Consider the following 27,994-nt stretch of genomic DNA (forward strand, 5'->3'; position numbering starts at 1 on the left):
GGCATGCGGGATCCTCCCGGACCGGGGCACAAACCCGCGTCCTCTGCATCGGCAGGCGGACTCTCAACCACTGCGCCACCAGGGAAGCCCCATACCTATTTTTATGCTTTGGCTTCGTTTGTCCAATGATGAAAAAACATTTTGAAGAACAAGTTTCTTATTTGATAATGTTTTCATAAAGGGAAGGAGGACCTGTGTTGACCTAGAAAGGAAAACACAGGCTCTAGAGCTAATTTCTTATCCTGCTTCCCCCTCTATGCGTCCAGTTACGTGGCTGGTATCAGGATGCAGTTTTACCTAAACACACGTGCCGACTTACTCTTCCTTTCCCTTTCTGTCACCTTGTACCTGACTGGGACTATACATCATCTATGGTTTTAAGTCTTAACATTTCAGACAGGTAGCTATAACTCTCACTAATATTTAAAGTGTGTTGGTTTCTGTTTCCATTTCTGCTCAATTCTAAAAACAGAGAGACACAGGTACATGAACAAGTTTTTAAACTTAAATCCAGAAATGTTTGATGAAAACAAACTGTCATTTTTGGCACAATACACCCAGGGTATTTTTAGACAGGACTACTTGCGGCTCAACGTAACCTTAAAATATGGCACTGGCCCCACCGAGTGGCACCTGGAACGGGTGTTAGAGGCGCTTGACCTTCTTCAACCATAGGCCCCTTTTCTCCCACCCCCAGCCGATGCCTCTCCGGCCCCTCGGCAAGCCTTCGTTTTCTTCCCCTGTCCTGCCTTTCGCTTTCCTCCTGGTAGTGGCCATAGATTTTATTACCACTAATGGTACTAAAGCTAACACAGCTGTCAACACCGCCACCCACCCCCCCGCCAGAAACGCAACTGATATACACCTAACTGGGGTCTACAATGAACTTTTCAGTTGTCCTTAGAAAACAATTTAACTATATTCTGTGTCAGTGGCCCAAATCACAGGACAGAAAAAACAAATGGCTACAGAAAGTAAACCTTTGTGAAAAGAAACCTTGAGTGCTTTTTAGCTCTGGCAGTCTAACGTCGAGGCTCAGAATCATGGCTTGCAGATGCAGGTTTCTAAATGACCAAAAAAGGTGGAAGCAGAGCCAATTAGAGACAATGGCTGATACCATTTGAAGTTTAGAGTCATGCTAAGTAATCACAATATAATAAGCGCTAGCATAATGAAGATGAAAAAAAAAAGCTATATCCAGAATAAAAGGACTTTAGCACTAGATTTTACAATTCTGGGAAACTTTTAGGGCGCCATAAAACTTGATGGGAAAGGTAAATAATTATGTTCCTACCACAGTCCCCTCCCCCTCAAGTCAAGTGCTCCTGAAGCCATGCTCTGATGCCGCATTCTCCTTATATGCCCTACTTGCTCCGGGCACTCATCAAAGAAAAAGGTTTTAGTGGATTTCTTCTCCTCTATCTCTCTGGCTAATGGTGTCATTACCTTTTCTATTTAATTTCACAAAATGGAAGCAAGAGACATTTATCCCTGGCAGCAGGCGGAGTGCGAAACACAGCAGAGGTGCTTCCACGAGGCTGTGAGAGGCAACAGAAACACTTCCTTACAAAAGCTCAGAGTGCTAAAGCTGAATAAAATAAATATGGAAAAACACGGCAAAAATAAAGTTATTTTATTAGGACAAGTTCGTTTATCTTAACCAGCCTCTTGCCCCAACGCTAAAATAATCCCTCAACAGCCTCTTACATTCTATGCTATAATGTTTTCCTGCTGCTTTTTGGCCTGAAAAACTCCCACTCACCCTTCAAGTCTAAGCTCAAACACTACCACCTCCCTGGAAACCTCCTTTGATTCTCCCAGATAGGTGCTCCCTTTCCTTATGTGCTCCCCTGAGTGCTCCTTCATTACAGCAGCTACATGACATTGCAATTATTTCTTAATCTCTAAGCAGCCCTGCAGGTGCCTGCCTGCTTTCTGAGTGTGCACCATGTCTTTTCATCACTGCATTTCCTGGTACTCGACACGTACCTCATAGGTAATTCACAGAGTCAAAAGAACTCCCTAGGTCTCAACATGAAGGGGCATCACTCATCCATCCAAGTCTCTCCTTTCCAATCCCACATGGTTTAGGACTTCATTATCTATCTCCTAGATTATTTAAATTAGTCTCTTCATTGGTCTTCCCATTTCCAGTCCCTCTTCCCTTGAATCCGTTCTGTATACTCTTGCCTCTGTAACATTACTAAAGTATTGATAATACTTTAATTAAACATACCAGGTTGAGCAGTTGATGCAGAGAATGAAAAGCTGAAAAACACCTGTTCCCTAAACTGAGTGGGCTCAAGTCCAATAGGGCAGAGAAGTAAATAATTAACATATAATTTATCAGGTGTTATAGAGATGTTACCAATTCATGCTAATCCCCCTGCCTAGCATGTCCTTCACTCATAAATGGTCAATTCCTATTTCACTTTATATAAGAAGCCTTCCTAATCTCTCCAGCCAGAAGCAATCTCTCCTTCCTCTGCTCCCACAGTGCCCTGTTACTTGCTTATCACTTTCTGCTTGAATTAACAGTTATTTGTACCCATACATTTTGTCTCTTACTGGATTGAAGCTTTCTAAATAGAAGGGCAATACATTTTACTTGTCTCTATTTTGCCATGGTACCTAATACAGTGCCCAGAAAATAGCTGATAAATGTTGAACTGTGATGATTAACCTCACTAAAATATTATGAGTCTGTGATTCCTTTAGGATTTGCCAGTATTAAAACTATCAGTGAGTCAAATACATACAATTCAAGACTGAAATTTTTCCACTCTAGCCACAAAAATAGAAAGTCTATTCTGTTTGGCGAGGTAATAGTGGACATATGGAGAATATTCTCAAACAGATTTGAAAGATGTGTCCCAATGAAATGGATCTCTATTGTAAAAAGACAACAAAAGGCAACTCCCTAGTCTTAAAAACGAGACAACTAGCCCCTCCTGACAAATACAGAAAAATTAAGAAGGACAAACATGGTGTGGTATTTCCATAATGGGGGCAAGTCAATGGACAAATGCTCAGCTAAGTAAAAATGTCCACAGCTCAATAAAAACTAAATTTAATAAAACAAGATACTGGTACAAGATAATATTTCAAAAATGGTTCATTAAATAAGCTCTCTGATCTCTCAAATAGCACAACTTTCCAGAGGTGAATACTTGCAGCTTATCCATTCTTTAAAATTTATAACCAATTTCCTACAACAGTGCTACTGTAAGATACCTCATCAAGCCCTTGTTAGGATCCCCAATTCTTTAATTTCATTTTTTTTAAGCTAACATTTTATTGTATTGTATTGTATTGTACTGTATTGTATTGTATTTTTTGGCTGCCTTGGGTTTCGTTGCTGCACGTGGGCTTTCTCTAGTTGCGGTGAGTGGGGTCTACTCTTCGTTGCGGTGCGCGGGCCTCATTGTGGTGGCTTCTCTTTGCAGTGGCTTCTCTTTGCATTGGCTTCTCTTGTTGCGGAGCACAGGCACTAGGCACAAGGGCCTCAGTAGTTGCAGCTTGCGGGCTCCAGTAGCTGTGGCTTGCGGGCTCTAGAGCAGAAGCTCAGTAGTTGTGGCACACGGGCTTAGTTGCTCCGCAGCATGTGGGATCTTCCCGGACCAGGGCTCGAACCCCTGTGCCCTGCATTGGCAGGCAGATTCTTAACCACTGCGCCACCAGGGAAGTCCTAATTCCACTTTTGAAAAAATATCTGTCCTCCCTCCACCCCATTCCTTCATCATAATTATTCTAGTTAAATCCAACAGTTGTGTGCAGGATGAGGTAGACAGCAATTTAACTATCATTCACCTGAATCACAAGAATTGAGAACTTAAAACATTTTATGATTTAAAATGCAGAACTAAAGCTCCAACTTCTCAATTTTGACCAAAAAAGAAGTTCAAGGCTCAAAACTATAAGACCTTTTAAGAAAACGCTGAGCTACAATGATATATATCTGCTCCCATTTGGCTTGAATGAAATCAGAACATTTGATCATATCATTTGTTTCAACGTTAAAACTGCTTAGGGCAAGAACTGTCTCATCAACTAACTTTATAGAAGCCTTAGCAAACTACCTGTAGCACCTTTTAATCTAAAGACCCGAATTTAAGTTTGCTTTGAGGATTAAGCGAGAAAATGTGTGAAAATGCTTTATAAAACTCTAAAGAACAATACAAATGTAAGGTGTTACTAGTATTATTCTTACAATAAGCTCTCTCCAAGAGCAAATCCCCCTCTATAGGAAATCAGAATAGAGCTGAAATATTTCTGTATACTCTGCGCAAGAGAATTTATGCTCTACATCAAAAATGTAAATAACTCCTAAAAAAGGAGGGAGGACAGGGAAGAAAGAAAATTCAGGTGGGACTAGAAGAAGGAGGTAAATTAAATAGCAAAGGGGAAGTTTTTGTAATAAAATAAAGCAATATAAGAGAAAGCAAACCTGGATCTTAGGAATCAGTTTCTAACTCTGCCACTTAACTATCCACTCATCTACTCAGGAGGTCCTGGTCCCTTCACCCCACTAAGCTCCAGTTTCCTTGTTTGTAAGTAGAGATAATAACTCAGAGGGTTGCTGTGGGGATTAAATGGGATAATATTCATATAGAGTATTTAGCACTATATCTGGTGCATAGTAAGTGTTAAGTAAATGATTACCGTTGTTGATAAAATTATTACTAGGGGCTTCCCTGGTGGTGCAGTGGTTGGAAGTCCACCTGCCGATGCAGGGGACACTGGTTCGTGCCCCGGTCCGGGAAGATCCCACATGCCGCGGAGCGGCTGGGCCCGTGAGCCATGGCCGCTGAACCTGAGCGTCCAGAGCCTGTGCTCCACGACGGGAGAGGCCACAACAGTGAGAGGCCCGCATACCCAAAAAAAAAAAAAAATTATTACTAGACCTGCACCCTAACTGGTGACATTCAGAAAGAAAAAGGAGCCAAGAACATATCAATGGGGAAGATGATATACAGAGAGCTAAGTCTACATACCACTGTTAGGAGACAGTGTTCAAGAAATACAGATTACACAGAGCATTTTTCATATTAAATGCACAAATTACTTCCTGTGCCTCCAGGACGGCAGAAGGATCTAGAGAAGCATAGCCAATATCTCCGAGTCATAAAAGCTGAAGAGCAATGACTGTACAGAAGAACAAGACCAAGAAAAAACAAAGGTGCTTATTGATATGTACAGAGGCGTCTCTGATTCCGAACTTTCGATTTTCTAAATATTCATAGACAGAATGAAAGCGAAGCTCCATAGCAAAGACACAGCAACTCTGCTTGCCCAAAATAGATGGTATTAGCATCATGCAGAGTCATTTAAGTTTCTGCCATCTTGTTCTTTATTCTGGGGAAGTGGTTGTATCTGCAGTTGATTTTGAGGTGTTAACCATTATTAACTCCATCATATTTGGTAATTGCAAAAGCAGTAAAAAGTGCCCCAAAATTAGGAAGAAGAGGAATAGAATCCCCTTCTGAGGCAGATGTAGAGATAGCAAATAACTGTAAAAAGTGAAAGAGCAATGGATGCTGCCTTTGCACATGGGCTCAGTGACTTACACACCCGTGGAATCAATAAGAATCAGCAAAAGACAAGGAAAACAGGAAACCTTCCATATGTGTGCCCAGAGAATCAGCACCAATTTGGGTTGTCAGCTGGTCTGGTGTTAATTCAGGAGAAGACAAGGAGCTTGTTTAAGAATTTAAAAGCTGAGCACAGTACAAGTACTACTATCATAAGCCACAGACAAATTGCCAAAGTTCGAGGCCTTTCTGAATTTACACAACATCAACCTGAATGGTCGCCTCACTATCTGACCTGTAACTGCTAAAGTCTTAGGGAGGCTACCTGTCTCAGTGGACTTTCAATGGAGACAAAACTAGCCTATGGGGCTTCCCTGGTGGCGCAGTGGTTGAGAGTCCGACTGCCGATGCACGGTACACGGGTTCGTGCCCCGGTCCGGGAAGATCCCACATGCCGCGGAGCGGCTGGGCCCGTGAGCCATGGCCGCTGAGCCTGCGCATCCGGGGCCTGTGCTCCGCAACGGGAGAGGCCACAACAGTGAGAGGCCACGTACTGCGTACCGCGTACCACAAAAAAAAAAAAAAAAAAAAAAAAACTAGCCTATGATGGGATAAGATGCCCCCAAAATTTCTATCAACAAGGAAGTGAGAGTATGTCTGATTTCTCTTTGAGTTTGCCCAACTCACACTCCTTTTTACTGAGAATAACCTTTCAAAACAAAACCCGTACTTAAAGGAACGTAGAACTTTTTACAACAAAGCATAGTGGACTTAAAAGCATCTCCCTGAAATTATGGGCTGAAGATCCTGGAAACTTTATCAGTCAGGGGGTGGTAAATGGAAATAATATGCCAGCACTGCTAATTCAAGCTGTGTGGAAAAAACTTCTTAAATTTGTTTTGCCATTTTCCTCTTATTGTAATATAAGTACATGGGCTTTAAATCCTGGCTATTGTTCTGCCACTTTTCCCATTAGGTTTTACGGTCATCAGGGTTTTCTAGAATCTACCACACTCACACAAGGAGAGAACACTTATATTAATTCACAGAGACTGTGCCTCTGGAGCTCTACTTAAAACTATGAGTATGGTCGATCAGTGCACTGACAAAGGTCTCCATCTTGCTAGACAGGTAAGGACAGGTAAGTACCCCTACCACTGCCTAGACATACTTTTTTTCCCTAACCTTTAAATCCAATTGAGTTTATTGTGATTTCAATACCTAGATAACCAATAACAAATGCGAACCATTCCTGAAACTTCATAAATAAAATCAGTTGGACCATTCATTCAACAAAGAAGCATTTACCGTGTAGGCCTAAACTGGGCCCAGTGCAATTCTATAGCACCTTTTATTTCACAATCCCAGAGAGCTTTCAAAGTTGCCCTAACATAAAGTATCAGTGATTGAACTTCCCTCATTTTAAGCATGTACAACACTCTATCAAAACAGATTCAGGCAGTATAAATTTAGCTGTTTGTGGAAATAAAAACTGAAAGGGCTGAGAATGACAGTCAATCATTAACTAAATTCCAACTTCACAATTCAATCCAAAAAATACCCAGTACCAAGTGGTTTAAAAAAATCACAAGCCAAATATACAATGATTCAAATGTTCCACTAGGCAAAGGAGCTAATATAGTTATAACTTCTCACTTTTAAATCCTTATGGGTATTGCTTCTAGGTAATAAGTCAAATTTATCAAAAGTCCCACTCAATGATTACATTTAATCTGCACCAAGAGCAACTTCTAAAAAGAGATTAAATATCTAACATGCCAAAAATAAGTTATTTACCTCGGTTTTTGCTGTCTTGGAGCTCTTTCTAGAAAATAGATCCCTAAATTTAGGTGCCAGAGGAATATATTTTTCCAAATCAAGTCTTTGAAACTACAGACCTGAGAAAGGCCATCAAAAGCGGGAGATAAAATAAGGAGAGTGGTTAAGCACAGGGATGCAAGTATAAGCCAGAATGCCTGGGTTGGTATCCTTGTTTTACCATTTTCTAGGTACCTCAGTTACCCTGTCTGCAAAATGGGAATAAAAACACCTACTCCATACAGTTGCTGTAAGGATTAAACCCAGGTAGATTAGTACTATAAGGGTTTAGAGGCAAGCAGCATTATATAGTGTTTGCTTATGATGACTATCATATGACTAGCTCATCCAAATCATCTACACAAATGCCTTTCTCTACTGAAAGCCTTCCTTAATTGGTCTAGTAGAATTTAACCCCTCCCTCCTTGGCTTCTCCACAAAATGCATTGTGTACTATAGTTATTGGGTATATTTCCCTCCCATGAGGTTGGAGACAGAGACCACAGTTCATCTGAGTGTACAGGACAGCAAATACTGTTCATTGTTGCCCTTCAGTTTCCTCTCTCTAAAGGTTCTGAACAACAATATCCTGTCAATTAGCAAACCTTTACCTGGAGAAAAGGAGCTTTATGTAATCAGCACACTTAAGTACTGGGCATACCTTGCTAAATGTTCTCTTAAGACTTAAACAAACATTTGAGGGGTTGGAGTGGGGAGAAAGAAGGATTCACTTAATATTTTTATAACTAATGACCATGGTTATCTTTTTAAATTAATTTTTTTTAATTTCTTATGCTTTAAAAGCTTATTCTCATTTTTTCATTCAAAAAGTCTATGGTGCTTTTAATATAAAAATACAGTAGCATAATTTCTGCATATGTCAAGTCTACCTAATCATAACTTGACCATCTGCTGATTTTAACATTACTTTGAGATGCCAATCTTTCTGGCTTTGATTTGCCCTCTTTTCTCTCACAAAAAAGTGCCACACACATACAAAAAAGCTTCCAACTTATGCCAGATCGCTGGGAAAACACTTTCTAAGTGCTATCTTACTTCGCTAACATAATGATGTTGCCCTTACTTCGAGAGGACAGAACTTTCCTGAAAACAAATGGCTCACTTGAGTCCCTTGGTTTGTTACCGCTTTCTACAAAGTACAGTTCTTCCTTTGTTTTTATAGCATCTTACCTATTGAAATTAATTTTTTTCTGGCATAAAAACTGCTGAGGACATCTTCTTAGTTGCACAAATATTCCTGGCCTCTACTCTTTGATTTATTTTAAAACAAACTCAAAAACAAAAGGCTAAAGAAGAATTGCACTCATTTAATGTGGTTTTTCTAAGTCTAATTTTTTCATTCCCCAGTGGGACGGCTTTTCAAAGGATTACACAAACTACACCGAATTTGTTTCTCATTCTAAACATAACCCAACCAAATGGGGAATGTTATCAGCCATCTTAACAAGGAAAACACCACAAAGCTAAAACCAAACCAAAGATCAAACCAAAAAAAAATATTTTTATCCATTGTACCTCCTTTGAGATCAGGACTTTTTTACATCAAGGTACTTTGACGTACCTATGCAATGAACGAATGTCATCATAATTTAACATCCTATTTTGGACTAATTTCTCTCCCCTCAAATAGTCACAAGGATGGCCAATTCACATACAATACCTCTCAGCTACTGGGTAGAGAGTATAATAAACTTAATTGTTTTATATATCCTGAGGCATATAAAGAAAGACCAAACAAACCCAAAGAGGTTTCCAGTATCTTATATACATTTATGACTGAAACAAAGAACTTTCAAAAACCTGCCCTCAGTAAGCAAAACTGGGCTTAAACCACAATAAACCCTGCCTTTAAGTAGGGAGACCTGACAAGTTTAAACCCCCAACCCACTCACACACCCTCAAAAGACTAAGTCTCACTCCCTTCTTACAGCTAGGAGGCATAATTAAAACACTTAAAGTTGTTTCCTCAGACTTTAGTAGTAATAAAGCTAATACTCAGGCCACCTTCTCCGAGCAATCGGCTTCTATCAAAACTTATCACAAGCTGCAGGAAATAGACAGGAGCGTTGGTTTTGCATTTTATCAAGTGAAGAACAACAGCATCACACTTTTTGGAGAAGCCACTACTCCCAGCACCACCAGCTCTCCCCGCCCCCTCCCCATTTTTTTTTTTTTCTTTTTTTATGTCTTTCCTCCAAATTTAGTCTGAAAAGCGGTCCCACGAAACAAAAGTAGTATCAGTAAACGGGAGTCCACTGGTTTTGAAAATAAAGTTTGTTCTTTTGCTATCAACCTGACAACTTTTTAAAGGTGAAATGTCTCCTCCTCAATCGGGCACAACCTTCCCTATTCCCATACCAAACAACCACTCATTTGCCCCCCGATAGTAAATGTGAAAAAAGGGAGTGGGAGAAAATGATGTTGAAAAGAAGGGTCTAGGGTTCCAGTGGTAGGTACGGATTTTGAGACCGGTTTCTTAACACTCCGTGCCTTCTGGGAGCTGGGCAGCTTTACTGTGTCTATCTGAGAAATGTTTAGCAATCTGACGCATCAGTTTTTAGGAATGGTACACAAACAGCCCCCACAATCTAAGAGCCATGCCCAGAATCCTTCCCCTCGGTGGCATCGGCTGAGGGCAAGGGACGGGAGAGCGGGGGATACAGGAGAGGATCCGCGACATTTGTTATTGTTTATAAAGCCCAGGCAGGGACCGGGAGCGTGGTGCTCGGGGGCCGAGGAGTGGAAGGCGAAAGGAGCAGGGAAGGACAAAGATGCCTCCCGGGGCTCGAGGCCACCTCTCCGGGCACCCGGTGCCAGTACCACCCCGGGAAACAAGAGGGCCAAGGCCGTCGGCGGAGCTTCACCGGAGACATTTCCAGCCCCGAAATTAGCCCGGCTTTCCCTGGGCACCCAAAGACACCTAATATCGTCTCCCGCTCCCGCTCTCAGAGTTGGGGCCGGCGCGGCGAGCCGAGCGCCCCAGCCCCCTCCGCCGCGGAGCGCCGCATCCGCGCACTCACCTGCCTCCGGTCGCTCCCGCGGCCGGCTCAGCCTCCACACGGGCCGCAACCGACCGGCGCCAGTCCGCTCCCTGCTACCCGCTCCGCCCTCGCCCCGCCCCCGGGAGGTGGGGACCCGCCGCCGCGCCGGAATCTCGGGGCGGCCTCCCTGAACTCTCGCGAGGCCTCCCTGCTCCGCTTCCAGGTGGCTGGGCCGGTCTGACTCGCCCTGACGTCATACGCACCACAGCCGGAAATAGCCTTCTGTCGTCAACGCAGCCAGCACCCTTACCGCCCCACCCTCCTGCACCTAGTGAATTCGTGACTGACCCTGGAGGGGTTGTTTGAAGAGTCACCGTTTCCCTCCCTCATCAGCCTCACCTCACTTCCCTCTTCTCTGCTCAAAGCTAGTTCAGGCCACTCTTGAGAGTGGCCCAGTGTGTTGCCACATTAGTCACGTGTCCTAAATGTCGCCAGAGTTTTTCTTGATGCTTCACTATGCAATGTGAATGTTAGAGGAGGAAAGGGGCTTAGAGATCATTTCAATTATTTTTTTGGAACATAACTGTAGAGCAGAGTAGGAAAATGTGATCAACAAAAATGGATTGACTGACCTAGTTGCCTAGGTAGTATCTGTGGAGTCTAGAAGCCACCCAGCTTCCTTGATCCTTTTCCTTTTCATCATGACTCAACTGTAGAGATCTGAGAGGGATTCACATTTGGAAAAGCTACCAAAATAACTCTGCGGTATTCATGAAAAACTTGCTTGGGTTATCTTGGAAAATCTAAAATAACTGACAATACCGGGCTGCTTATTTAGGATCAGAGAACGATGAGGAAAATCACCTGCCTGTAGCATGACTCAGAAAGGATGGTTTTGGGAAAATGATGCGTTTGAGTTTTTATTGGGCAAGCCAAACGAGAATCGTTCCCAATTATTGTTGACAAATTATCTTCTATCTAAAATAGTGGAGATTTTATAAAATACCATTTACTTTTAGTCTTTTAAGACAGTATACAAAGCTAGTACTGTGCTTGCAGAAAATATAATTCAGAGATGCCAATCATTATCTTTAAGTTTCACCAAGAGCAGGTGACACGTACGAAAGACTTAGGGAAGAATCTTAACATCACTTCTATTTTTTTTACACTCTGTGCTTTTTCATGCATAGCTTGATAGCAGAAAAAGCACTATGTAGTCTGGTAATTAGTGTATTCTTGGGGAAATCAGTTCATTCTATATCATATGGTCGTTTTGAGGCTCAAATGACAATTGCCATATGCGAGCATAAGAGGTTTAATTGTGATCAAACATGCTCGACAGAGGCCTGTACACCTCTCTCCCTCCACCACGCACATACTACTTCAAGTGGGTAGGATTAAGAACAGCTTATGGAGTATTATACAGCAAATTTATGTTTTCAAATGTGCCGTGCTATTTTCATGGAGCTAGAGTAATAGGGACTTGTCTAAGGTGTCAGACTAGGATAACATGAGGCAGGCTAAAGCTTCGACTTTTAGTTTCTTAATTGAGGCCATTCCAAATAAATTCCCCCTGTTTGTTGAAGGTACCTGACCTGAATCAAATTAGAGCCAACTGCTCTTTTGGAAGTTTGGTGAAATCTATGGACCCTTTTTCAGAACAGTGTTTTTAAAGGCATAAAATAAACTACCTAGGGCTATAAAGGAAATTGATTATATTAATATACAATTATTAAAATAGTAAAAAATGAGGTTTTGATATAGTTCTGTAGTAGGCAGCTTCTAAGATGATTCCCAATAATCCTCACCTTCTGGTATTTCTGTCTTGCACAATCCTCGAGTGTGGGCTGAACCTAGTGACTTGGTTTGGGTTTTTTTGTTTGTTTGTTTTTAAGTTTTTTTGTTGTGGACCATTTTTAAAGTCTTTATTGAATTTGTTACAATATTGCTTCTGTTTTATGTTTTGGTTTTTTGGCTGCGAGGCATGTGGGATCTTAGCTGCCCAACCAGGGATCGAACCTGCATCCCCTGCAATGGAAGGCGAAGTGTTCATCACTGGACCACCAGGGAAGTCCCTGTGACTTGGTTTTAAAAAAGAGAATCTGGCAAAAATGATGGGGTGTTACTTCCATGATGAAGTTACAAAAGACTCTGGCTTCCATCTTGTTCATCTTCTCTTGCTCCACTTCTTACTCACTCTGATGAAAGCCAGCTGTCAGGCTGTGCCCTGTCTTATGGAGAGGCCCATGTGGCACAGAACAGAGCAAGGTCTCCAGTCAACCGCCACTGAGGAATTGAGGCACCCAGTCCAACAACCCATGAGGAACTGAATTCTGCCCACAACTACATGAGTGAGCCTGGAAGCAGACTCCGTCTCAGTGGAACCTCGAGATGACTGCAGCCCCAGCTGACACCTTGACTGAGCCTGGTGAAGGACCCTGAGCCAACAGACCCAGCTAAGCCTTGCCAGATTCCTGGCCCCCAGACACTGTGAAATAATACGTATTTATTTTTTAAGCCACGAATTTGGGGGGACAGTTAATTTATTACATAGCCATAGATAACTAATAGTTATATATTTGCTTCTTTATTAATGCATTAAACTACAAGATCAGTACCTACAGTAATTTTGCAGTAATGATGCACATAAACAATATTTTGAGAAATCTGCACCAACTTTAATGTGGTAGAAAATATGTGTGAGTTCTATTGGGGGCAAAGTCACAGGTTGCTAATATTACTGTGGTTTGCTGACTACCTTCATAATGGAAGAAATGCTAATTTTCAATTAGGTAGGGCTTAGTAAAAAATACATTTATGCATATATATTATTATTTATGCCTAAGTTATATATATATATATATATATATATATAATGTGTATATTTATTTTTTCCTCAAAGTTCACAGACCCAGATTAAGAACGCTTAGTCTAAATAATAGATTTTTTGGTAGGGCTTTCCAAAACTCTTATTATCAACTCTCTTATTATCAATTGGAATTAAATAAACCCAGGTAACCATGGCCATTGCAAACTGTATTAACCTACAGTTGAATATGAATTTTTATCCCCTTTCCCTTGTTCCCTCTTCTCCAAATCTATGCTAAGTGTAGGTAGACAAGCTAAAATTGTAGGCCAGAGAGAGAGAAAAATCATGATGAAAATCTTTTCAGCACCCAGAATTCATCTGATTTTTGTTTTCAGTGTGTGCAATTTAGTATTACTTTTACTCCCCTAGACGTACCACATAGTAAATAACCAAAGAATGCCAAATGATGGTAGTAAATGATAACAGAAGGAAACTATCAATAAAACTCTTCCATATAGAAAACACAGAAACATAGAAAAGTTGCTTTCCTATATATGCAGCTTTGCAACTGTGGGATATGGTCAAAGCAGCTTTTAGAGAACAACTTACTGCTTTAAATGCATTTAACAGAAAACACAAAAATGTAAAAACAAATGAACCAAGCTCTCAATTCAGGAAACCTGAAAAAGAAAACAAAATAAATCCAAAGAAAATAGAAGGATGTAAAGATTAGAGCAGGATCCCTTCCAGATGTCCTGGCCCTTATGTGTACCAAGTATTATAGATCAAATACATAATCACTCCCATATATAACTCTGTTTTTCAAATGGACCTAAATTATGTTATGATTAACAAGTTCAAATACAGTTCTGAAATATAAAGGCAGAAATTAATGTAACAGGGAGTTAAAAACAAGTCTGAAATTGACAAATAAGATGATTCTTTGAAAAGTCAAGGAAATAGGAAAAACTTTGGCAAGACTAATTGGGGGTGAGCGGTGGCGGGGGGGAAGGGGGCAGGGGGAGACACAACTAGCAGGAATGATAATAGAGATGTAACTGCAGATATGGAGTTTCTTTAAGCCTTACAAAATTATGATTAAAAAGAGAGGCTATCAAGACAAGCTGGCTGAACACTCCCCTCGGTGTGAGTATGAGCAATGCTAATTCCTGATTAGCTCCATGGATAGACCAAGAAGAGCAGCTAATATTTACTGAGTTCTTTCTGTGTGCCAAGCATTGTGCTCTTCACTTGTACTGTCTCATTTAATCTTTACAATAAGCCAGTGAGTTAGGTATTATTGTCACCAGTTTATAGATGATGAAACGGAGGCTCAAAGAGCTGTAGTGACTCACCTAAGATTACCCAATAGCAAGTGGCAAAGCCTAACAGTAGATAAAAGCAGTACTACTGAGCAAAAGTAAAAAACGGAATTTGGAGACAGGGAAACTAGTTTGAAGTGCTTACCTGTTTACAATATGCTCCATGAATGTTAGCCTCGAGTACGATTATTATGATAATCCCCATCCTTTAAATGGGATTAAGAAGACTACAACTGCAAACATGCAGAGATATGGACAGAAAGTCACATTCAAAGATGTTTATCTCAGCATTATTTATCCATAACTGTAAAAAGTTGGAACTAATCTAAATATCTAAAGATAAGGATTGGTGTAATAAATTATAGTGGATCCATACAGTGTAATAGCATATGTGTGTTAAAAATCATATGTAGAAAAATGGTTAGTGACATAGAAAGATGTTCAGAATATACTGTTAGGTTTGGGAGTTCTTCTAAAGTACGTTACCAACAGTGTAATAGCTTTGGTATAAAAATTATTTGAAAAATAATATATCTATGCATTCATAATATACACATTCCACATCTATATTTAAAGACTAAAAAGAAAAGCAGTAAAATAAAAAGTTCAATGTTGTGATTATGGAAAAAAAGTTAATGATCTATAATGTTATGCCAGTTAATTTTTTTTTGAGGAGAGAGAGAATAGGTGCTTTTCAGTTCTCTTGGAAGACTGTCCAATGGAAAACCATTAATTTTTTTATTGTGGACAAATAGAAAGTTGATGGGATACAAAGAAAGTTGAATGGACCTTTCCAGTTTGACGTAAAGAGTGCTTGATCCCTGACTCCTTTTCTCATAGCCAAGACTTTCAAAGGGGCTCTTGCCCAGACAGGCTAAATGCAATTGAGTTTGTTTGTTTGAAAATAAAGGCTCTTTTCTACAAGCTTCAGGGGACTTTCATTGGACCATTTAATCAAACACATGACAATCCATTCAGAACTCTCACCAGACTGCCTTCTGCAGAGCATTTTATAAGCCTGGAAACAATGACTTCTAATTGATTCATGTTTTAATTTTTAACTGGCTTGACTAAAGTGCAAACTATCTATCACCTAGGGTGTAAAGCATTCCAGATTTAGGCTATTAATCCTCCAAAGTTAAAAGCACCTTTGTAAACCAGAAACCTGAAGAAAAGCATGAAGGAAAGGTGAAAATATATTATGTCTAACTATCTCTTTGCATTATATTTATTGCTCTGCAAAGTGTAACAAAGAACCACACGGGATTTGTATTCCAAAGACCTGGTTCTTTTACTACTGTACGACCTTGCACAGATCAAAAAAGTTCTGTGGAGTCTTATTTCCTCATTTGTAAGATGGGAGAATATCAACATGATAGTTGCTGCAAAGATGAAATTTTTTTTTTTTTTATTGTATGAGTTGTTCTTTAGTCAATGGAAAATGAGGAGCCATAAGATTTTTGAGTAAGGAGATGAATCCCAGTGGTATTTGAAAAAAGTTAATTTTATTTATTTTTATTTTTTTTTATTAGTTTCTGCTTTATAACAAAGTGAATCAGCCATACATATACATCTGTTCCCACATCCCTTCCCTCATGCATCTCCCTCCCTCCCACCCTCCTGAAATATTTTTTGATGAAAGCACTTTGTGAACCATACAACATCACTGCCATAATGGAAAGAACACTGAAGATAGAGAGATCTCAGTTTGAAAAATAGCTACCTCTTAGGATTAAATGAAATTAAATGAGATAATATAAATAAACACCTAGTATAGGACTCAGGATATATTCACACTCAATTCAAGGTAGCTATTATTATTATTATAATCACTAATACTAATAATTAGTGATATAACAAAAACGCATGTTTCAAAATGAATCCCTTTTACTTTTGTCAGCTGCAAATTAAATGGATTCTCCGCATCTGCAGATGTTTGGTGCTGTTTACATCCATGAAGAGAGAAAGTCCCTGTCAGACCTTTCTTGCTTTGATTCTTGTCTACTCTATTAATTTTTACAGATTCCTGATACTAACAGAGATACAGTGGATTTTCTATCTGTGAAATAGGAAATACAGTGTATAAGTAAGATGAGGATAAGTGATGCTGTGGTAACAATCACAGAATTTTAGTGGCTTAAAATGTTGAGAGGCTTCCCTTGTGTCGCGGTGGTTGAGAGTCCGCCTGCCGATGCAGGGGACACGGGCTCGTGCCCCGGTCCGGGAGGATCCCACATGCCGCGGAGCAGCGGGGCCCGTGAGCCACGGCCGCTGAGCCTGCGCATCCGGAGCCTGTGCTCCGCAACGGGAGAGGCCACAGCAGTGAGAGGTCCACGTACAGAAAAAAAAAAAAAAAAAATGTTGAGGACTTATTTATTGCTAGTGTTTTATGTCCTTTGCAGGTCAGCAATAATGCTTGCTCATCAGGGTCACTCAGGGTTCCAGACCAATGGAGCAGCTATCATCTTGCACATTGCTGATCTTCATGCCAGAAGGCAAAGACAAGATTGGAGGGTCTCAAGTAGAGACTTTTGCTCACAACCCATTGATTGGCCAGAAGTAGTTGGATGGCCCCATACAAATAAAAGAAAGCCAGGAGGTACAATCTTTTAATATTCCAGGAAGGAGCAAAAACCAGGAATATTTGGCAATAGTACTAATGACCACCACATGTTGTATGTGTGAAAAACACTGTCCAAATGCTAGATGTTACATTATTCCCTTTCTCCACTTCTTAAAGAAAAACTGATAGTTAAGCTCTTTACAAAAGAAAAATGGGGCTTCCCTGGTGGCGCAGTGGTTGGGAGTCTGCCTGCTAATGCAGGGGACACGGGTTCGAGCCTTGGTCTGGGGGGCGGGGTCCCGCGTGCTGCGGAGCGGCTGGGCCCGTGAGCCACAACTACTGAGCCTGCGCGTCTGGAGCCTGTGCTCTGCAACAAGAGGCCGCCATAGTGAGAGGCCTGCGCACCGCGATGAAGAGTGGCCCCCGCTTGCCACAACTAGAGAAAGCCCTCGCACAGAAACGAAGATGCAACACAGCAAAAATAAATAAATTAAATTAATAAACTCCTACCCCCAACATCTTCTTTAAAAAAAAAAAAAAAAAAAAGAAGTGGAATCTATTAAAAAAAAAAGAAAAATGCAAGACACTATATAATATTTTGTGATAATATATGCTATATTTGAATGGTTTAAAATTTTAGAATAGCAAATTAAAACAGAAAAAAATAAATTTCTGCTTGGTGTTTTTAGTCTCCTAAAAGTGACGTTCATTGACATTAGAAATTCACTAACATTGCATAATATTAAGTTTTAAAAAGACTTTCTTTTTAAAACTAAAAGGTGGGGTTTTTTCCCTTAAATCTCACTGCCTTTCTCATTCCTTATTTTAGGATTGAGTCCTAAAAATTTTATTTTCTCAAGTAAGAAAAAGAATACCCCGCCCCAAAGACTGTTTTTCATCACAATAGTAGAATTCAACTTATTAAAAAAATTCACGTTTAATGTAGGCAGCTGAAGAAAGCTAAAATAATTTGAAAACATTCTAGGAAATTATTATAGTCACTTTGTTGTAGAGTGTCTATTCATATTCTGTGATTCTAGTACTTAAAATTATTATACCTTTAAGAAGCAACTACTCTCCAGTTTTGTATTCATTTATTTTAAATATTATTATTTATTTAATTTAAATATCATGAAAATATTTATTATAAATAAATAACCTATTTGGGTTTTGGATCTGCACCAGAGTTCCTATACTTTATTTGGTTCTTCTTCTATAACTTAGTAGCTCATTTATATAGACTATATTTTTTTAAGTTGATCTCTTTATAAGTGATTATGACTCTGCTTCAAAATCTATTTAAAAATAGATTTTTTAATTTTTTTATTTAATCTATTTAAGCTGTTATAATAAACTCTTTAGAGATGATGTCAGGTCTCAGAAAATCTATAAAAAAGAGGGTTTAGAGGGGGTTTCTTTTTTACGACTCCCATCTGCTGGGGTGGGGACTCTTTCCTTTTCTTACAGCTACGTTATTCAGTGACTCTAAGTGCAGGTGCTACTCCTCAACTACTACATTCTACTTTCAATCTACTTTCTTTATTTTTTATTTTTATTTTCTAGATGTTGAAATTCCTGGGAATGGAGGAACAGGCCAGATGGAGAATGTCTCTAACTCATACCTCCGTAGTTGCCCGAGTGCTAGTAGATGTTTCTATAGTTCTATAGTCTGAGCCTGGAGGGTGAGTCGGACATAGGGGCAACAATCAGATCTATTTTCCTCGGTTTGAAGTAAATGGCCTGTGCTCAGAGATGGAGGACAGGACTGATCAAATAGTCAAGCAGGACAGAGGGTCCCAAATGTGTCACACTGTGCAATGGAAGGAGGACCACATCTGAGGACCACATTTGGACTAAGGGCTGAGTCCTTAGTCTTGTGGTCTTGGGCACTTAAACTCTCTAAACCTCAATCTACTCATCCATAATATGGAAAATGTAGGATGTTCTGATTATCAGAGGATAATTGTTGCCAGAAAAAAAAAAAAAAAAAAGTAAATATCAGAGGGAGGGCCAGTATTTTTTTTTTTTTTTTGGTTGCATTGGGTCTTCGTTGCGTGCGGGCTTTCGTTGCGGTGCGCGGGCTTCTCATTGCGGTGGCTTCTCTTGTTGCAGAGCACGGGCTCTAGGCACGCGGGCTTCTGTAGTTGTGGCACGCGGGCTCAGCAGTTGTGGTTGGTGGGCTCTAGAGCGCAGGCTCAGTAGTTGTGGCACACAGGCTTAGTTGCTCCATGGCATGTGGGATCTTCCCGGACCAGGGATCGAACCGGTGTCCCCTGCATTGGCAGGCGGATTCCCAACCACTGTGCCACCAGGGAAGTCCGATGGCCAGTATTTTATAGAAACTATGGAAGAAAATTTATGTTATATGTATTTTACCAAAATAAAAATAATTGGAAAGAAATTTCAGGTTGCAGTTGTAGCCATGCAGTACTTAGACTGAACAAAGGCTGAATCACGTTAGGGATTTTTTTTTAACGTAATTTTTCAGACATTGGATGATATTATTATTATTATTATTATTATTATTTATTTATTTATTTTTGCGGTACGCGGGCCTCTCACTGCTGTGGCCTCTCCTGTTGCGGAGCACAGGCTCCAGACGCGCAGGATCAGCGGCCATGGCTCACGGGCCCAGCCGCTCTGCGGCATGTGGGATCCTCCCGGACCGGGGCACGAACCCACATCCCCTGCATCGGCAGGCGGACTCTCAACCACTGCACCACCAGGGAAGCCCTGGATGATATTATTGATTGACATTCCTCAGTTTGCGTCTGACATAACGTCACAATCATATAGAGGACTGCTCTTAAAAAAATGTTTTCTGAGATCTTTTGATGTTCACATTTTTCTATTTTAAACCATTGTTTGTAACAGTTTCCACTTTGTGAAAACAGTTAAAACAATTGAACTTCCTTCTCAGTTATCTCTTCCTACTAGAGAGTGTCGACTTTAGGGTGAATTCCTAGAAGTGGGTCAAAGAGAATGCACATTTTATTTTTCCCACACCGATTGCCAAACTACCATGCAGAGGTTGCACTAATTTCCACCGTTACCGGCAAGCAGTACAAGAAAATTCCTGTTTCCCCACATGCTGTTCACAGTAGGCTTTGTCCAGACTTTTCATCTTAACAGAGAAAGAGAGACTTACAGTCATAGAAAACAAACTTATGGTTACCAAAGGGGATAGCGGGGGGAGGGAAGAGGTAAATTAGGAGTTTAGGATTAGCAGATACACACTACTATACATAAACTAGATAAACAGCAAGGACCTACTGTATAGCACAGGGAACTATATACAATATCTTGTAATAACCTATTATGGAAAATAATCTGGAAAAGAATATATACATATATATACATATATATTATATATATCTCTCTCTGAATCACTTCACTGTACACCTGAAACTAACACAACATGTAAATTAACTATACTTCAATTTTTTTTAATGGTTAAAAAAAAAAGAGAGAGACTAAGACCTTGGCATGATATTAGAGATAAACCTTAGTGTTAAGCAGAAGGGAAATTTGTATGGAGACTCATTTTGTAATTGGTCAGTTGGTTAGTAATTATTTTCATGTTTTGATGATTCCCTCAAACAATTTTATAACAGTGGAGACTCAGAGAATGACTAAGGAGGACCCCCTCCCTCCATCTAATAGAGCTGTGAAATCTAAGTTAGATAAGGTACATAAACTGACCACCACCGCATGGGAACTCCATCAGAGTACCTCTTCTTCCTTTCAGCTCTGGAGCTAAGGTTGGGAACAAGACAGTATAAGGAAGTAAGTGACAAAACCTGTGGCTTGTGTAAACAAAGAGGATTCAAGTACGGTCTGGGGTAGTGTTGGTTGTTGTTGTGTTGATAATTTCTCTTTGCCAGATAATTTTATAAATCTGAAGACAGGGATTGTAGGGGAGAAGTTACTGGACCTGCCTCTCATTCTGCTATGCTTTCCAACCCTTCTGTGAGTCAGGTTGTTTTCAGAGGGTTGGCCTCATGCATTTTATGCTGATTTGGTTTCCTGGAGGAAGTAACCCAAATAGGGCTTTCAAAAAATTGATCTTTTTTCTCATTAGGCCACACGGAGCCTTGTGGACAAGGTTAAGGAGATTTATCTTCACTTAATAGCAACTGGAAGATATTCAAGGGTTTTAGGCAGAGGGGTGATGTGTCAAATAGGCATTTGAAAAGTACTCTGATGCTCGTATAGAGAACTGGTCTCATAAGTATCAATATTAAATTGTATATTGTAAACTGTTTGGGGCAAGAATGCCACGGTAAGCAGAAATAAATGTCTGGTCTAGTTGTAGGTGTGTCCCACTAGGGCTGAAGAGCGCAAATATGATCAGATATGATAAATCAGATAAATGAACATCAGATAAATCATCTTAGTCATCACATAAATTTCTGACTTGGCTTCTGATTTAGATTTTCTTATAAATTAAGGGTGTGCCAATTAACCAATAGAAGTTTTTGGTTTGCTAGGCAATTACATTTCTCATTATAAATTGCTACATGTTCTTTTCTGAGTTAGATTACCATTACTCTGCATTAGTTTCTCTGAGTTTTCTCGCCTCTGACAAAGTTAAATTTCTGGCCATGCAAAGCTAAGGATCAAGCTCTATCCTGAGCAACAGAGTCTCTTGTTGACTTCTTGGCGAGCATATTCTCTGACTACAACAGTCTATGGTAGGATATCACTGGAGTAAAATTCTTGTTAAGAGGATTAATGTGCAGACTATTTTAATGGTTTTAATATGTTTAAAATGAGCCTGTTTTAATGTTTGAAATGATTATGAAAAGACTCACTCACATATGTAAAATGGCCCAGTCGTAGGTCAGGTTTCCGGGGGAAAAGACCCTAAAACTCTCAGATTAGCATGCAAGAGATTTACTGGGGAGTCATCTCTGGAACAACTCAGGTGAGTGAGAGAAGACAGTAGGATGAGGCAGAGGAAGAAGTTGAACTCAGATGCAGGTGAAAAGGAGGCCTCAGCCTAACCTGCAGGGAGCTCTGGAGTGGTGATGACGTTTCCGAGTTGTCCCAGTTGAGACAAGTAGCCAGGCCTCTGTATCCCAACTGCAGCCAGCTGTTGAATGTGGGAGAGGCAGCCTCTTGGCTGAGGGAATAACTGAAGAGGGACATGTCTCTGGGCTGTCAGAAGCCAAGGTTCCCAACAGCTGTGGGTTTGATGGTACCCCACAGCATCCACTACCAGCCCCCTGAAGTCCTGGCCTTCATCCTTGGTCCTAGGCCTGTTTCCTGCATGTACCAGTAAAATACTGCTCTTTAAAAATGTTCTACTTTGCCTTCTGATATGATTTACTTAGGTCACATCACTTCTGTCTTACCCTGCTTACCCTCAAATTAATCATGAAGAACATCAAACAAACAAAAAGTCAGAGATATTATACAAAATAAATGGCCTATGCTCTTCAAAATATAAATGTCATACAAAAAGGCAGACTGAGAAATTGTTCCAGATTTTTAAAAACTAAAGAAATAAGACAGCTAAATGCAACATTTAATCCCCAATTAGATCCTTGACCAGAATTGCATTATTTGCTGTAAAGGACATTATTGGGACAGCTGACGAAAGTATGATTAAGATCGGTAAATTAGATAAAGTCAATGTAAATTTCTGATTTTGATAATCATTCTGTAGTTATATAAGAGAATATCTTTCTCCTAAGAAATACACACAGGAATATTTAAGCATAAAATGGTAAAATGTTCCATTTGAACGGTACCATTTATTTTTATCCCAAATAGTCCCAATTTTGCCCTGGGAAAAACTACAGTATCTGTCAATGGAGAACATGACATTTTCAGTAACTAGGACTAATTACATCTCACAGAAATACATTTACCTAGAATGCATATAAGAAGAATAGATCCTATTTTCTAAAAGGGCCCTTTCTTATAGTTTTTTTTTTACAAAAGCCCGGCGGCTTTATTTATTTTAGATTTGTGCAACTACCTCCTTCCTGCCTATGTTCCTTAGGTCCAAAGGCCCTGTATCATTTACCTTCCTTCTTTGATATTTTTTAAAAGAACAATTTGTTGTGAACTAGTTCCATATTATGTAAATATTGTTAGTGAACCTCCACGGGAATTATAGTATCTAAATAATGGTAAAAGAATCCCTCTCAGCTCAACCAGTAAGGAGCTTTGAATCCTGCTGAGTCTCTCTGAATAAAATAAGAATAATATTGTTACAAAGCTTTACAGTTACTTAGTGCTTTCATCAAAGGATCCCAAAGCAATTTACAGGTATTACTTAAGCAATCAAACACTCCTGTGAGCACACTGCATATTATTCTCCTCACTTCAAAGCTGATTCAACTAAAGAAAAATTAAAAGGTGGTAGAGAGATAGGTGCATATATATATACATATACATATAAATGTATATGTATATATATTTAAGTGCCTATATGGGATATAAAATTAATGGAAAACAATTTTATCACATAGACCTAATGCCCTTTATTTATATCTATATAAATATGATAACCAACTCATCCCAGTTTGCCAGGGACTTTCTTGGTTCCAGCAGTGAAAATGTTGTGTCCGAGGAACTCCCTCAATATTAGGCAAAGCAGAACCATTGGTCACTCTAAGTAAAACTTTTGCTTTTTTTCAAGGTAAATGAATGAAAATTGACTATAAAAGTCAGAGACCCCACTAGTTAATAAATTATGGACTGGCCTTGTGGTCCCATAAATTTAAACTCTCATTTTTTTCTATTAAAGAAGTGAGACCTGGGTCAACTTACATGGGTTTTTGCATTCTCTACCAAATATTTTATATTGACATTTTTTTGAGGAACTGACTATATAAATAGTGGTATAAAACAGAATTGCATATTGCTTCTTGCCTCTTGTGAGCCCAATCTTAAAATTCATAGCACTGAGAAACAGAAGTTATTAAAGTTTTAAGGGGCTTGAAGTTTCATAATAGGAAGGTTGACTAGGAAAAACATAAAATCAAAAAACGCATCAATAGAACTCTCAGAGATGTTGTGAGGAATAACAGACTTTGGCAAAATAGAACCAAGAAGTATGTTAATGAATGGCTTCCTACAGTAACACTGGATCTTGACCCTAGCTAGCATCATCATCATCATCATCAATACCATCATCATCATCGTCATCATCATCATCCCACTATAAATTGGTACTGTATAGACTTTCAAATTATTCATATTTTATATATAAGGAAAGATGAGGTTAAAAAGGTGACTAAAATGAGTAAAACAGCCATTGTGTATAGCCATGTGTATGGCTACTGTGTATAGCAATTAAATTACCTGTAATTAATTCGTGTAACTATCCCTTAAAAATGAAAAATAAATGGAACAAACAGAACGCATACTAAGAAGAAAACATTCCCTCATTTACACTGTTTGTATCCTGTGCACATTTTACCACAGCATTTGCAACATTCCAAGCATCTACAGTGATTACTGATATATAATGAATATTCAATAAATATTTCTTGAAGAAAAGACTTGGAGAAAGAAAAGCATTCAGGCAAGGGTAAAATAGTCTACTGAAAATTGGTTCTTCTAAACACACAGGTGCTAACTAGACAATGGGTAAGACATTGTTCTTAACTGGGAGGAAGGGTATGAGGACAAAGACATGTAAGATTAGCCTTCTGTCATTAAGAAGATTGACCTTATATTAGGGAGCTATGATTAAAAGTTTAAAAATGCCTTGTGTTCAGTACGATAGTACAAAGCTCCACATAAATAAAAGTCATATGAATGATAAGGACAGTAAACTTGGAGAAGACTGCACAATCACTGTGACCTAGACTAGAGTAGGTGAGGTCTTAGCTTCACCTTCTCCAGGAACCCTGGCCTGATGACCTAAGATTGGGTTATATGTTCCTCCTATGGTATCACTCTCATAGTATGGAGGTTTTGAAATTGCCTTTTCTTCTCTTTTTCTGCCACTAGGCAACAATGTCCTTAAAGGTAGAAACTCTATTTCATTCACCATCACATCTCCACTAGCTGTCATGATGCTTGGTAAATAAAAGGCCAAAAAGAAATGGTTTTTGAAAGGCTGACTGAGTACATCAGTGAATAAAAAAATCTTCTGGCTGAATCTTAAAGGATTTGGAGAAAGTAAAGGATTTGACATTCAGAGACAGGGAAGACAATGTGGACAAAGGTGCGGAAGCAGGAACAATGTGTTTACAGAATAGTGACTGGACTAGAAGTTCCAGGAAGAAGAATTTAGAATATAAACCTAGAAAAGTAAGTTTTAAGGGGCCTGAACATCACAGTAAGGATTTTTAACTAGGTGTTCTAGGCAAAAGGAAGGCAATAAAGGTTTGAATTGGGAGATGATAAAAATCAAAGAAATTCTTCTGGGAGATTAGTCTAGTGGCAAGGAATGGATGCATTAGTTGAATGAGGGAAGGGAAGACACAGAGATTAGTTAAAAGGCCAGGGCACTGGTCCAAGTCAAAAAGGCAAGAACATGAGGGTGGCCTTGAAAAAAGAAAAGCAAGGACAGACAAGAGAGATATTTTATTTGTTTGTGATCCTACCATAAAACAGATATATTCAGGAGAGATTTTGAAGAAAATATCTTTATAGTAGATTGGCTATGGGCAAGGTCAGGGAAAGAAATAAAGAATTAAGTTCTTGCGCCTGGATGAATTAGTGAATGACAGTTTTAGCTATGTATATTAAAAAACCAAACAAACAAACAGAATAGGGGGATGAATTTGGTTTTGGAATGTTGCTGTGGTAGCTGGTCTGAAGATGCTTCCAAACAATTGCACCATTCCCTATATACTCAAGCTGCTTCTCCCATCAAGAGGTAGAGCTTCTGACCTCTTCCCTTGAATCTGACTGGGCCTAGGCTGCTTTCATCAATAGAATGCAGAGGAAGTGATGTTCTGGGACTTCTGAATTCAGGCTTTAGGAAGGCTCAGCAACTTCTGCTTCCTGCCTCTTGGAGCTCTGAGCCCTCAGGGAAGAGGTCTAGGATACCCTGCTGAAGAGAGTAGGCCATGGGGATCAGATGACACATGGAAAATCATCAAGCCACCAGACATCCAGCCCCAGCTGCAGCCCTAGATGCAATCTGACTGCAACTGCATACGAGAATTCAACTGAGAAACATGCAACTACCCAGCTAAGCCATCCAGGTCAAACTATTTTTTGTTTTTGTTAAATCTGGCAATCTTACCATTAGCCACAATATGGAGGATTCTTTCCTAAAAGAAAACCACGTGCAGCCAGTGTGGGCATTAGGCTTCCCCAGTGTCTCCCTTTGCATTCAGGAATTTGAGGGATCCGTGTAAAGTCTGGTTCCTGAGGTGAAGTCAGCCCGCCAGCAAATCCCACCCAGATGCACAGTTCAACTTTCTGTTGTCTCATTCTTCCATCTGAAGAGATAACTAAGCATTTGATGAAAGCCTACAACATTAAAGGGAAAGATCAAGACAAGTAAATAGAAAGAGTGGCCCTGGACAAAACAGCTAATGCAGGGAGTAGGATAGAACTTTTAAAAAATGCAGATAAAATCCTCAGAGAAATAGAAGTGATGTATTCCTAAAATATGAAGAAGATGCCATAGAAAAGGAAAAGTAAGAGAACAAACCTCATTCTTGGGATTTGAAAATACAACTGCCAAAAACATTTAAAAACTTGGAAGATAAAACAAGGAGATTTGGCAAATACATTTAGAATATAGAATAAAAAAGACATTAAGGTAAAAAATAGGAGAGAAAGTTAAGAAATGAGAGATCATTCCAGAAAGTCTCAACTGACTACAAAGCATTTCAGAAGGAAAGAACCACGACATAATAGAAAAGCTAAATGGAGAAACAAAATGTCTTCACATTGCAAAAGCCCATTGATTGCAGAGCAGGATGAGTAGGAAAAAAACAAAAAGAAAAAGTAAAAACCCAGATACATCACTGGGAATGTATAAAGATAAAATCTTAAAAGCTTCTAGAAAGAAATTTCACACACACACACACACACACACACACACACCTGTCATCAAAGGCATGCCTCAGACTTCTCAACAGAGGTAGTGCTGTCAAAGTTCTAAGAGAAAATGAGTTTCCACCTAGAATTCTATGTCCAGCCTAACTATCAGTTAGGTTGAAGACCAAATATAGACTTTACAAATATGTAAGAGTTTGGACATTTTACTCCCAATGCATCCTTTCTTAGGAAGTATTTGAATACTGTCTCCAGCAAAATGGAAACAGAGATCCATAGGACCAGTCAAGGAAAGTGATGAAGGCAAGTACCAGCATGGCATCTATTTAGCAGGTTTAAGAGAGAAAATCCTTCATTTATCCAGTCAATACTGACTATGCACCTACTATCTCCTAGAAACTCTTCTAGGTGCTGGGAATTCATCTGTGATCAACAAAGTCATCATAATGCTTCCATTCTGACACGGGAGACAAAAAAGGTAAACAAAAATGTATATAAGCTAATTGTAGGAAGTGATCAATGCTATGATGAAAAAGAAAGCAGGGAAAGAAGAGGTGTTGCTCATTCAGGCAAGGCGGACAAGGAAAACCCCTCTGAGGGGTGGCACTTAAGGGGAGGCTTGAAAGAAATGAAGAACTGGGTCATAGGAAAAGCTGGGGGAAAATTACTTCCGGAAGAAGAAACAGGAAGTGCAAGGCCCCAGAGGCAGAAATGAGCTTTGTGTGTTTGAAGAGTGGTAAGAAGGTAACTGTAGCCAGAATGGTGGGAGTGACACAAGGTGTGGTAGATGATGTGAGAGAGATAAGCAGGGGTCAGATCACAAGGACCTTCTCTGCCCTGTTAACTGTGCCCATAAGTCACTGAAGGGTTTAGAGCAAGAGAATGAACTGAGCAGGACAACGGAGGAATATAGGAAAACGAGGATTTCATGGGCTTGATGGTGTGATTGAAATAATGGAAAATGTTAA

General features: G+C 39.6%; 1 protein-coding gene across 1 annotated transcript in view; it reads right to left on the minus strand.

Moving 5' to 3' along the window:
- The window catches only part of STK38L (serine/threonine kinase 38 like), a 188,085-nt gene that overhangs the window by 69,073 nt on the left and 91,018 nt on the right, over nt 1-27,994 (minus strand). The window lies entirely within an intron of this gene.

Source organism: Hyperoodon ampullatus (assembly GCF_949752795.1).
Source record: "Hyperoodon ampullatus genome assembly, chromosome: 11".
Taxonomy (NCBI): domain Eukaryota; kingdom Metazoa; phylum Chordata; class Mammalia; order Artiodactyla; family Ziphiidae; genus Hyperoodon; species Hyperoodon ampullatus.